Here is a 12881-nt window from a genome sequence, read left to right on the forward strand (position 1 = left end):
CGAGGGGAAGCCAGGGGTCAGCAGTCTGGACTCGAAGCCAGACTGTTTCTTCCTCATGGGCACAGTTTGGTCAGAGGCCAAACACGGTATCTGAGAAGAATGTGGAGACTGAGGTGGAGAAATAGGTCCAAATCAAGCTGCCAGACAACAGGGGCAGAAGCACCTGGGCAGAGGTGAGAGGGGCTCGGGGGGCCTGGAGAGGAGAAAGTGAGAAGCTTAGAACGGGGTGAAATGGGAGGGTCTTAGAGCTGTGCTCTCCAGTAAGGCAGCCACTGGCCACATGAGGTCACCTACATTGAAATTAAGTAAAATGAAATACAAATAAAAAGTCAGTTCCTTGGCTGCACTAGCCACATTTGAAGCGCTCAATAGTGCACGTCTAGTGGCTACCATACGGGACAGGGAAGATGTAAAATATTTCCATCAACAAAGCAAGTTCTTCTCTTAATGATTTCCAGGAAGCTTCTGGGGCTCATACACTGGACTTTTAAAACAATCCATGCTCCTAATATGTGTGTGTGTGTGTGTGTGTGTGTGTGTGTGTGTGTGTGTGTTCAGTCCACTTAAAGCGGCTGGCACCAGATTGGTGCTATCAAATTGTCAATAAACAAATGCAGTCGTCTCTCGGTAACCACAGGGGATTGGCTCCAAGACCTCCATGGATACCAAAATCCGGGGATACTCAAATCCCTTACAGTCTGCCCTCTGTTTCTGTGGGTTCTGCATCCGGGAATTCAACCAGCCTCTGATTGTGTAGTATTTTCCATCCGCGGCTGGTTGAATCCGCGAACACAGAACCTGCGGATATGGAGGGCCAGCTTGTCCACCTGACAGAGCAGCCTGAGCATCCTAGGTCAGTGTGCAGTGGAAGGCACACGGCCCCTGCCCTCAAGAAACTTCACCTGGAGGGAGAGATCACATTTGTACATTCATTCAACAGCTATTGTTGGGCACTTGCTCTGTGCCGGCGCAGCACAGAGGAGCATAAAGGAGCGCCGTGGGGACCCTGTAATCCTCACGCCCAGCGAGTGGTGTGGCAGAGCTCCGAGTGCAGGGAGGAATTATCAGCTGGAGTGGTCAGGGGTCAGGGAGCAGAGGTGGGACTGGAGTCAGCTTGGGACACAGGGTCAGACGAGGGATGGGGCCTTTTCATAAGAGGCACAGCCTGTGGGCAGGGAAAGTAACCAGAGGTGTGGACTTGAGGACAGCCGGGCATAAACCAGACAGCAATCCTGAGAGGGAAGATGGGTTGGCCAGACATTGGGCAGGTTTTAGGGACCCCTGGATTTGACTGTGGGAGGGGGTCCCTCGTGACGCCTCCACCAGCAGTTTCGCTGCTTGAGTGAGCGCACAGCCCACTGGTTCAGTCGGCGAAGTCAAAAAGGCATTTGGGAGGATTGGGAGACCAGGCTCAAAGGAAGTGTTGGTTGAGCAACAGGAGACTGTAGCCAGCTCAGCACACGGGGCAAGAGATAGCCCAGAGTGGAGAGAGAGGATGGACTTGGGGGCCCCTCCCACACTTGTCTCTTCAACAGTCACCAGACGCCCAGGGGAGTCACTGCCAGGCTGTTACGTGACAAGGGGAGCACACCTAGCCCCTGTCTGCATGGAGACAGCCATAAAAATATGGAAGCAACCTAAGTGTCCACTGACAGAGGAATGGATAAAGAAGATGTGGTACATATATACAATGGAATATTACTCAGCCATGAAAAAGAATGAAGTAATGCCACTTGCAGCAACATGGATGCACCTAGAGACTGTCCTACTAAGTGAAGTAAGTCAGAGAGAGAAAGACAAATAGCATATGCTATCACTTACATGTGGAATCTAAAAAAATAGCACAAACGAACTTATTTACAGAACAGAATCAGACTCATAGACATAGAAAACAAATTTATGGTTACCAAAGGGGAAGCGGCAGAGGGATAAATTGGGAGTGTGGGATTAACAGAGGCACAGTACTATATATAAAATAAACAACAAGGGCTTACTGTATAGCACAGGGAACTGTATTCAATACCTTGTAACAAGCTATAATGGGAAAGAATTGAAAAAGAATATAGATATATATATGTATAAACAAATCACTTAGCTGTACACCTGAAACAAGCACAGTATTGTAAATCAACCATACTTTAAAAAAAGAAAAGAGAGGAAGGTAGGAAATTCAGAAGAGTGGAGTATGCTCTGGGGGTTCCCCTCTCTTACGGGCTCATCCCTAAGCAAGTGAGGGGGGCCGACAGAACCCCTCATGGGGAGACCGGGAGTATCTGCAGTAGGAAGAGACTGACAGTTTACTTCTCAGTGCTTACTGAGCCCCTAGACTCACAGGCCACCCGACCACTGCCAGAGCTGGGGATGAGAATTCTCTGGTGTCTTACTTCCCTGTCATTTGGGAGAGTAGAGGCTGAAGGTGCCTCTGCCCTCGTCCTGGGGTGACAGAAGGTGGATGCAGGCTGGAGCTGCCCAAGGTTCCCAGGAGAACAGCCTCTGGGTAAATGCCCCTCCACCCGCTGGCTGGGTAAGGATGCATGAGGTTTCCATGCATCAAGAGCACATCATGGAGGGACTTCCCTGGCGGTCCAGTGGTTAAGACTCCGAGCTTCCACGGCAGGGGGTGTGGGTTCAATCCCTGGTTGGGGAACTAATATCCCACAAGCCGTGCAGCCAAAAAATGAATTAAAAAAAAATTTTTTTTTTTTTTTAAAGAGCACATGTGGAGCTCAGCGCAAGTAAGCTAGCTTGAAGGGACCCTGCCCCAAACAGCTGTCTGCTCAGGTGAAGGGATACCTGGCAGAAAGAGGCTATGGGGCATCTCCAAAGGCAGGAGCTGAAAAAGGAAGAGGCGCCACCCGTATTCAGCTGGGAAATGTATTGCTCAGATCCAAGTGGGTAAGGGAGTATTTGGGAAGAAACCAGAAGACATCCCGTGCCAAAGAGCCATAACACCTGCCATAACAGAGAGCACTTAAGGACAGTTTGCAATAGCACAAATTACTGAAGACTTTTTACCCCTTTTCCTCTAATCCCCCCCCCTCTGTGCCCCAAACCGGTAGGAGCCAGCAGGAATGGGGAATGATGGGAGAAGTGGAGTGGGAAGCAAGGCGGAAGCAGAGAAAAAGAACAGGCCCACTTCTCCACCCCCATCTCCCCTGCAGGGGCTCAGACAGGGCCCAAGCAGGTGGAGAGCAGGTAAACTCGCTTTAGGGGCAGGAAGAGAGAGCCCTGGTTTTTAGCCTTTGCTGATGTCCATGGTGTAAATACTCTCATCGGCCAATTTCCAGCTACAGTGGTTTCATAGCCAGATCCCAAGATTCCTATTTAACCACTGGTTCTGCAAGCTGGTACCTGCTGGCTTCAGCAAAGGAGTTGAAGGCGGCGCTGAGAAAAAATACAGCTCTGCTAGTTTGTATCCTTCAAAATCATCTCCTTCAACAAAACAATTACAAGGAGTGGAAGGGAAGAGTATAAGGTTTATACTCCCCTGGAAAGTATCATGTCGACTCCCTTAGAAGAAGGAAGCTGCTCAAACAGAGTTTTGCTTGTTTATAGCTCTTAAACAGATCTTTTTTTCCCCTTCCGACTCTAGAGGGAAAACACTACACCAGGTTGAATAATACTACAATGTTGGGTATGGAGAACCTCTCCTAAGCAAAACCCCAAAGGCGAAATCACCAAGATTCGTTCATAGGATGACATAAAATTATTAAAATTTAAAATTGTAAATAAATAAATTGAGGAAATGAGTTTAAAAAGATCAAAAAACCCAACTGCCACTTTTGAAGAGCCTGGAGCAAAAGCAGGAGGTCGGGAGCAAAAGCAGGGGGCTGTGCATGCGCCCTGAACACACCACCACCTAAGGGGTGGGCAAAACACCTAAGCCACCCCCCTGGCCCGACCCCTGGACACACCCCTACCCTCACCCCATATAAGGAAAAAGCTTGCCCCCTCTCGGGGAGCGAGCAAATAAGGGAACCTGCTGTTTGTTCTCACTCCCCAGCCGCAGCAGGGCCCCAATAAAGCCTTGCCTGAGTTTTTTGTCTGGCCTCTGATCAATTTCTACTGTTTGGGGAAGGCCAAGAACCCTGGTTGGTAACACATGTTTGCAAGGCCAGGATTATGGCTGGATTATGCTTCTTGTTGGGGGTCCCTGAACTTTATTCACATAATTTGCAAATGGTCCCTTCATTAAAGGATTGGTACGATGCCATCTGCTTTCTACTGGGACTCCGCCGATATTTTATATATGAGACACTCTTACAAAGCAGTAAAGGGAGGGTGGGGAACACCAAAAGAAAACAGGAAGGTGTCAATTCACAGAAAAAGTATATAAATGGGAAATAAATATATGTATTTAAAAATTCAGCCTCACAGCAGTGTAAAGCAACTATTCCAATGAAAGAAAGAAAGAAAGAAAGAAAGAAAGAAAGAAAGAAAGAAAGAAAGAAAGAAAGAAAGAAAGAAAGAAAGAAACTTTAGTCCGAGGTGGGGGGGAAATAAAAAAATAAAATAAAAGAGTCTCTAGTTAGAAAAAAAAAATTCAGCCTCATTGGTAATTATAAGATGCAAACTGAAACAACAGGGAGATAATATTAATCACCTATCAAACTGAAAATATTGCAAAGAATGCTACAAGGCAAGAAGAAACAGACATTCTTAGATGAGGACAGAAAAATAATTTGGTGCATCTTTTCCATAAAGCAATTCTGTATTATGTAAAAGTGAATTGAAAATATGTGCAGACTTTGGCTCCAAAATTCTGCCCAAGAATTTATCTCAAGAAAGAGCTGGGACTTCCTTGGTGGCACAGTCGTTAAGAATCCACCTGCCAACGCAGGGGACATGGGTTCAATCCCTGGTTCGGGAAGATCCCACATACCACGGAGCAACTAAGCCCATGCACCACAACTACTGAGCCCACAAGCCACAACTATTGAACCCGCGCGCCTAGAACCCATGCTCTGCAACAAGAGAAGCCACAGCAATGAGAAGCCCATGCACTGCAGCAAACAATAGCCCCCTCTTGCTGCAACTAGAGAAAGCCCGCGCACAGCAATGAAGACCCAACGCAGCCAAAAATCAGCCAATAAAATTGATTGATTTTTTTAAAAAAGAAAGAGCTTACAGCAGTGCACGGCATTTGTGACAAGGATATTCACTGCAGCATTTTATATGATAATGAAAACTTTGAAACAATCTAAATAGTCAGCAATCAGACTGGCTGCATCGAGATACAGTCCCTTTCCCAAAATGAAGATTAAAAATGACTGTTGAAATGTTGATAATTACGAATGCTGGGTGATAAGGAACAGAATTCATTATACCACTCACTCTAGTTGCATGTTTGTGTGTACATTTAAAATACTTCCTCAATAAAAAACTTCTGAAAGTTGGAAATAACTATTTAGAAAGTACTTAGCATTACGGATCAAGAGCCTTAAAAATAGTCCTTTTCATTGACCTAGTAATTATTTATCTGGGAATGTAGCCTAAGGAAACAAAGCTTAGGTATAAAGATATTCTTTATGGCATTATTTATAATCATTTGACACGTTCAAAGAACCTAAACGTTTGACTCCATGGGAGTGACTAAATAAATTACGGTCTCATTCGATGAACTATTACACCTCACTGAAATAATATTGACAAAGAGCTTGTAATAACAAACTGTGCATTTGCAAAGTCAGTTGCAAAATCATTGTGGGTTCTGTAAGTCACAGAATATTACAGGCTCAAAGACCTTGGAGCTCAATTGGCCTGGCATTCTGCACGTGAGAGATGTTCTCAGACACACACACACACACACACACCCCTCCAAGCCCTGCTACCTCCACCAAGCCCTGCTACCTCCACCAAGCCCACACTCGCGTTCCTTCTGATGGTGCCAGTGCCACAGCCTCCAGGCTGGTCCCCCAGCCTTCGTACCTCCTCCTCCCTCCCCATCTCCCTCCTTCCTGATCTTGCCTCTCAAAAGCCCAAGAAACTAGTTTGCGATAGCAAAGGCCTCCTCGGCGGCCGCTTCCCTTGGTTAAATTCCCTTGGTGAGAGTTGTCTGGTGCATCTGAGGTACAGTAGAGGTGATCCATTCTAGCCCGGGGCATACATTGATTTAAAATTAGAAGTAGGGGCTTCCCTGGTGGCGCAGTGGTTGACAGTCCGCCTGCCGATGCAGGGGACATAGGTTCGTGCCCCGTTCTGGGAAGATCCCACATGCCACGGAGCAGCTGGGCCCGTGAGCCATGGCTGCTGAGCCTGCGCGTCCGAAGCCTGTGCTCCGCAACGGGAGAGGCCGCAGCAGTGAGAGGCCCGCGTACCGAAAAATAAACAAACAAACAAGTAAATAAATAAATAAAATTAGAAGTAGGAGCCCAAAGGCAGAAAACACCATCTTTGCCCAAGAGAATTTAAAGGAGGAGCAAAGATCTTAGGGCATTTGGAAAGAAGCTTCTCTACTAGGGGTTCAGGGACCTCCTTGGTGCTGGAATGAATTCCTCTAGTTCAGTTTCTTCCAGACCTTGGTATGTGGATTCCAGGCCTGGCAGAACTTGTCACCCCTGTTTATAGAAGTGGTGAGGCCCAGGGACATCAAATTGGCACTCAAGGTCATCCAACGTGGGCTGCAGCAGGAGGCTGGGATCAAAGGGGCCTCCGTGTTTCCAGGCCCATCACTGAAGCCTCACTCCCCACAAGGAAGAATGCCGGTTGGCAGGCCCAGCAGATGCAAAGCAGGCCAGATGTCCCTGGAATTCCTGACATTCCAGGAGGGCAGCCCTCCTTGCAGCCCCAACTCCAGGCCTCAGATTTGTGGGCTCAGAAACTTCACCCTGACAACTTCGGCAGACTTCTCTGGAGGAAAAAAAAAAAAATTGCTCTGAGTGTGCACTAAGATCAAAAAATCCTGCAAGGTGGGCTGCTCAGGTCCAGGGTTTGACAGAACTTGAGTGATGGGCTCATTGATAGGCTTCAATCAATTCAACAAAATCTAGGGAGAGTTTACCACGTGGCCCCAGCTGCCAGCTCAGATTTCCCCAGATGCTGGGCCGAGTGAAGAGGGCCCCGGAGTTTCTGGCTTATGACACTTGGATGAGACCTGAAATCTGCCCCCCGGGAAATTTCCTTGTCCTACCAAACAGCACAGTCAGCCTGCAGTCCATCCTGGACTAGGGCAGCTCTGCCCCTAGTCATTTTCAGGGTGACGCCACGTGACCTATGCGTGAAGGTCCTCAACAATGCAGGCATCTGGGAGTGCGGTGCCAAGGAGGTGGGAGCAGTGGATGTTCCCGCCTGAACAGAAGCAGACCCACTCTGCTCTTGCATACGCTGCACTGGGCAGATGGCCATTCTTCCGGAACGATCTCTGCAGCCCATGCAGACTTCTATCCCATCCCCCTCCTTGGGCTGTGGTGCTCCAGTGAACAGAGCACTGCCTCCAGAGGGGAAGGATGCCATTCCTTCCTTGCTAGCAATGACCTTGGGCCAGAGGCTTAACCCTACGAGTCTCTGTTTAATCATCTAAAAAAACAGACAAGGGCTTCCCTGGTGGCACAGCGGTTAAGAATCCGCCTGCCAATGCAGGGGACACGGGTTTGAGCCCTGGTCCAGGAAGATCCCACATGCCACGGAGCAACTAAGCCCGTGCGCCATAACTACTGAGCCCGTGCTCCGCAACAAGAGAGGCCACCACAATGAGAAGTCCATGCACCCTGCTCGCCACAGCTAGAGAAAGCCCAGGTGCAGCAACAAAGACCCAACACAGCCAAAAATATAAGGAAATAAAATGAATAAATTTATAAAAAAGAAAAATACAATAACAGTTAACACATATAGAATGCTGTGTTAAGCACTTCACGTGGATTCACGCATTTAATCCTCACAACACGTCTATGAGGCAGGAACTTTTATTAGTGCCCATAGCCTTAAGCAAGGAGCTTAGATGATGTGCCCAAGATGATACAGCTCCTAAAATGCAGGACCTGGCAGTGCAACTCCAAAGCTGTGCTCTAACGGGCCTCACACTGACAGCTAACAAATTGCAACCTTGCAGGGCTATGGAGAGTAAATGAAATAAACTATGTAAAGAGCCTGCACACAGTGGATGCTCAATAAACGGAAAGGGACATTGAGTATCTCTTAATGCCATTTGTAAACACCAGGAGGGCAGGGGCTTTACTGCCTTGTTCGCCTTCACCCCCATCACCGGCTCAATTCCTGGATCTTGTAGGTGCTCAGTAGGTACATACGTGGCGAGCGGGTGTGCAATGAGGCGAGGTGGACAGGAGCAGCCGTCTTCCCAGGCAGAGCCCCACGACCTGAGTTCAAATGCTGGCTTTGACACTTCCTAGTGGCGCGACCGCGGAAGAAATACTTCACTTCTCTGTGCTTCAGCTTCCCTGTGTGTAAAACGGGGATGATGCTATAGTATCGACTGCACAGGGTTGCTAGGAGGATGACGTAAATTAATTTCCGTAGAACAGGACACACGGAGCAGATAATCTTTTAGGTTTCAAACAGAAATCCAGAGAGAGAGGCATATGCAGATGTTCACAAATATTTGGCAAGCACAGATTGAGCGATCTGTTCATTAAAATAATAGCTGAAGAATTCTGCCCGAAGGGTGGGTGGCAAAGTCAGAGCTTCAAGCAATGCGGATGCCGCGAAGCATGCCGGTCTCTGCTGCCCCCTAGTGGGCATGTCCCTTAACTTTTTTTAAATTAATGAATAAATGAAAATGTATGTATTTCTTTTGGTTTCTTTGTTTTTCTTTTCATTTTATATTGGCGTATAGCTGATTAATAATTTTGTGATAGTTTCAGGTGCACAGCCATACATATACATGTATCCATTCTCCCCCAGACTCCCCTTCCATCCAGGCCGCCACATAACACTGAGCTGAGTTCCCTGTGCTATACAGTAGGTCCTCGTTGGTTATCCGTTTTAAATATAGCAGTGTGTACATGTCAATCCCAAACTCCCTAACTATCCCTTCCTTCCCCCCTTCCCGCCTGGTAACCATTAGTTCATTCTCTAAGTCTGTATGTCTGTTTCTGTTCTGTAAATAAGTTCATTTGTATCGTTTTAGATTCCGCATATAGGGGATATCATGATATTTCTCTTTTTCTGACTTACTTCACTCAATATGACAGTCTCTAGGTCCATCCATGTTGCTGCAAATGGCATTATTTCATTCTTTTTTATGGCTGAGTAATACTCCATTGTATATATGTACCACATCTTCTTTACGCATTCCTTTGTCAATGGACATGTCGATGGTGTCCCTTAATTTTTGACTTGATTTTCTTTCACAGGAAGATGCTAATGGTCTCTTCAGGGGGACCCCTGCTCTAGAGGGTTCTGGCCAAATCACTTTCCCCAGCTGTGCCTTGGTTCTCTGGACGGTGAGGTGGAAAGAATGAACATTTCTAATTTCTACTTCGCCTGATAGGGGTTTTATGAAACAGGCAGAGCACTGGCTGCTTCTGTGATCAGAGGCAAACCCCCTCCCCCTCCCGTTTCACCTGTGAACAGGAACCGCCCACACCTCCAAGGCAGAGCAGGTGCGAGGTTCACACAAGGTGGATAATAATGGGAGGCTGGTGGAAGCTCTCAAGTCCAAAACGTGTTTGTTGTAGTCATTACCATCCACATCTTCCTCTTCCGCTCCCCAGGTGAGTTCAGCCAGGCCTGTTCTTCGGGACTTTCCTCCCAGACGTGCACCCTCAAGGACCCCCAAGTGAAGAGCCCAAGCTTTGGCTACTGTAAAGGCCCCTCCGCTTCAAGCCCTGGCCTCACCCAGCCTGGTCAACAAGGTACCTCGCAGCAGCATCACAGGAAAACATTTTTTTCATCAGCTTTCAGTCAAAGGGTTAATTTTTATGTTCAATAAGGAGCACACACATTACAAAAACTGGAGATGAAAAAAAAAATTGGAGTGGGCAAAGATGCCCTCCTTGAGCAAACTTGAGTCAGGTTCCTCTGAAGCCTCATCTCAACTAGGCCTCAACCTTGGCCTGCTGAGCCCTGTTTAGCGAAGAATCCTCCCAGGTCAGGTTAATCCTCCCCCGCCTTGAAAACTCAGCCTTGGGCCAGTCTTTGGTAAGAATCCAGTGAGACCAGGTTAGCAAGCATCCCCCTACTCTTGACAGCTAATCTAATTTTCCATCCACTGACCCTCTCACTCTGCTCTTTGACTAACTGCATTCAGAGTTGAATTCAATCTCTTTCCCCTTTTGCAACAGTGGTAAATAAAATCTTCCTTGCCAATTTTAACAAGTGTCTAGTACAAAAGTTTTCTTTAACACAGTCCACCAAGAGACTGAGAAGCATGCAAATTAAAATAAATTAACATTTTATACCTCGAACTATGCCTGGCATGTAGGTGATCAATAAATATTTCTGAATGAATAAATACATTAATGAATTAAAAATAATGCCCAATTCTAGTGAGTTTTTGGCAGAATCGATGGGTCTGCTCATATACTGATGGTGACCGTGCAAACTGATATAATCCTTTTGGAAGTAAAATGACAACGTATAATAAAAACGTGTCCTTTGTTCCAGTAATCTTGAAAACAATACTAAAGGAGTCATCTTAAGGCAGAAGAGAAACTAATTTCAATGAAATTGACAATTGTGGGTCACTAAAAAGAACCCAAATATTCAACAATATAGGAAGAGGTCAAGAGAGTGGCGATACAGCACAGAACGAGGGTCCTGACATCTTTGCTTTGTTTCATACCCTGTTTAGACAGATAAAAACAGAGAATAAAAAAAGTTAGAGTGGGGAGATCAGACCAGTTGCAGAAACTTCTTCAAAGCAGCTCTAGTGAAAAGGTCATAAGGATCTAGAGCTCCCAGAATCCAGGAACAAGCAGAATAATCAAGACCCAGGAGGTCAGAAACTCAGGGCAAGTCCAGAAATTTCACCAACAGAAGCTCTGAAACCTTCACTCTAGTTGTCCCACTGTTGATGACTCAGCTACCAAATCATTCAATCTCTGGCCGAGAGGATCTGATTTGCCAACCAGGTGTGTGCCCAGGGTAAGGTCTGCACCTCTGGTCCAAGTGACTGTGCCCATCCAAGGTGGGTGGGATAGGGGAGTAGGGTCACTCCTGCGAACAGGGAAGCCTTGGGATGAAGCAGACACTCCTGGAAGGGGATGCAGATGAGACACAGATTAGACTCATGCCCTTGTAAGTAGCAGAGCCACGTCTGACACTGCAGTCTGGCCCAACTTTCTCTGCAGGAAAAGGATGGGACTGTTACACAGCCAGTGAAATGTTAAATATGAAGACCATATAGCAACAGGGAAACGTCATTATGATACAAGGCTAAGTGGAAAAAGCCAAAAATAAAATTCTGTTTCTGCTATGATGACAACTATGTGATTACAAAGTTCAGAGATAATAACCTGAAAGGAAGCTTGGTCAAATGAACAAGGCTTGAATAGCTGGGAGGCTGCATAGGTGGGTGAATTTCTTTCTTTCATGGAGATCTTGTAACATCTGCACAATAAGGCTTTCAAGTCTTATTCTGAAAGCACAAACCTGGTAAGTCAGGGAATATTAACTCTTAAAACATGAAGAGGGCTTCCCTGGTGGCACAGTGGTTGAGAGTCCACCTGCCGATGCAGGGGACACGGGTTCGTGCTCCGGTCCGGGAAGATCCCACATGCCGCGGAGCGGCTGGGCCCGTGAGCCATGGCCGCTGAGCCTGCGCGTCCGGAGCCTGTGCTCCGCAACGGGAGAGGCCACAACAGTGAGAGGCCCGCGTACCGCAAAAAAAAAACCCAAAAAGAAACCATGAAGAAATACTACTTAAAGACCACTGGTTTAAGACCTTAGATTCGACCCCATACCTGCATAGCCTCACTGTCTCACCCTCATCTTTGCTCTGACTGCTCCTGTCTTTAACATTTTCATGTTTTCATCATGTTTCTTTTTTTAACGTTAACTTGATTTTTTAAATACACAACTAAATATTATTTCTCTTTACTGAGTTTTGTGATGCCCCTTACATCGCGTGCCTGTAGTGAGTGCTTCACTGCCCATGCCTAGCCCTGCCCTGGCCAAAAGCAGCATTTGGCATGGCCTTTCCTCCTTCTACAGGGGTGGGAGAAACATGGTTATTAGGTAGAGAGGAACACTCCAGGCTGACCCTCCCAGAGGGCAGCCAGGGCTCCGAGGTCCATTGCTAATCAGAGGGACTCTCCGAAGGCTGGACAGGAAACCTTCTAGGAAGAGTGTTACCCACTCCCACCCCCGACCCCACCAAGGTCTAGGACATTTGGTAAAAATCACAGGACGGCACAGCCTACTCATCAAGCAAGGCCACACAGCCTGAGCCCCCTCCCTTTCCTGTTAGGTTATAGAAAAGCTGAGAAAAAGCAATACTCAGGCCTTGAATTGCAGCTCCAGGAAAACAAACAATGCTCAGATAAGGAGGGAAGGGAGTCAGGAGAATTCACCAAAGATAGATGGTCTAGGCCAAGGTCTGGGAAAGGCTATGTCTACAAAGCATGAACAAGAGGGGAAAGAACAAAGACGTGGTATCTATCCAAACATGCTACAACTAGAAAACAACCACCACAAAAGAATATATGTACAAATACAGAAAAATATTCTATTCTGGGAAAAAATATAACACAAGGTGTAAATCAACTATACTTCAATAAAAGTTAAGAAAATGAATAAAAAGAAAACATGAAAAAAAATGAGATACAAAAACAAAGTTGGCAGTTTCTTGAAGAAAAGCAAACAAACAAAATCCACAAGGTACAGCGTCTCCATTTGGACTTCCTGAATTCACAGAATTTAACAAAAACTTGGTTTCTAATAAAAACAGCTCAATAAAAACAGATTAAAAACAGAACGAGATTTTT

This window comes from Monodon monoceros, unplaced genomic scaffold (genome assembly GCF_005190385.1).
Source record: "Monodon monoceros isolate NGI ecotype Baffin Bay Population unplaced genomic scaffold, NGI_Narwhal_1 Super_Scaffold_21, whole genome shotgun sequence".
In the NCBI taxonomy this organism is placed as follows: domain Eukaryota; kingdom Metazoa; phylum Chordata; class Mammalia; order Artiodactyla; family Monodontidae; genus Monodon; species Monodon monoceros.